Raw genomic sequence first — 862 nt, forward strand, 5'->3', positions numbered from 1 at the left:
TCGGGGAGAAAGGGAGGTCTTGGACGCTGTCGTGACTTTCACATGCCACCTCCCCGTGACTCGTTTGACTGCTCCTGCGAGCAGAGAGTCCCAAAACCGTTCAGTGATGTCCGGAACGACAGAAAAAAAGGATTGCTTCAGGATTGACTTCCTGTAGCAAGTGGCAAAAAGGCAAAATAAACGAGCAGGGTGCTGAGGCACGAGGTGAAGATTGAAACAGGCAGCACCACCACAAGCCCTCCACAAAGCTGCTTCTGAAACTGAACCACCCGCATCTGGGCTTGATGATCTCAGAGGTCTTTTCCAGCCTCAATAATTCTGTGATTTGGTGAATCACGCTGGGCAGATGTCGGGAACCGTTGCTTGCACACAGCCAGAAAAAAAAAGAACTCCCCGAGGCAGGAGGGCCCCGACCAAAGCTCGACGGGCAAACTCGAGAGCTGGAAACTGTCTGCGGCGATACTTTTCAGTTCCTTCTTTCCCTGACAGCTGAACTAACACTTGTCACAGGAGCACAAACCAGGCAATTATAGCAAGCGTGGATGCCACAGGGCTGGACAGGCTCACTATTTATAGGTCCCTACCACCAGAGCTTTCCCACTGTGCCGCTGAGCACAGGCTAAGGTACAGTCCATGCCGTGAAGGGCTAAATAAAAATAGAGAGAGGAAGGACTAGCAACCCCTCTTATGAGGAGGGCTGAGGCTCCGCGGTGAAAGGATAAAAAGGAAATCCACAGCAGAGCCTGGAACAATGAACTCCAACTTCTCCCCTAGAAAACTGCCCTTTATGTTGTTAACTCCTTCCCTGCCTGAAGCGCCACCTCCCCGCTACTCATAACTAGTGCCGAACGGTGTCACCAAA

This window comes from Apaloderma vittatum, unplaced genomic scaffold (genome assembly GCF_000703405.1).
Source record: "Apaloderma vittatum isolate BGI_N311 unplaced genomic scaffold, ASM70340v1 scaffold25014, whole genome shotgun sequence".
In the NCBI taxonomy this organism is placed as follows: domain Eukaryota; kingdom Metazoa; phylum Chordata; class Aves; order Trogoniformes; family Trogonidae; genus Apaloderma; species Apaloderma vittatum.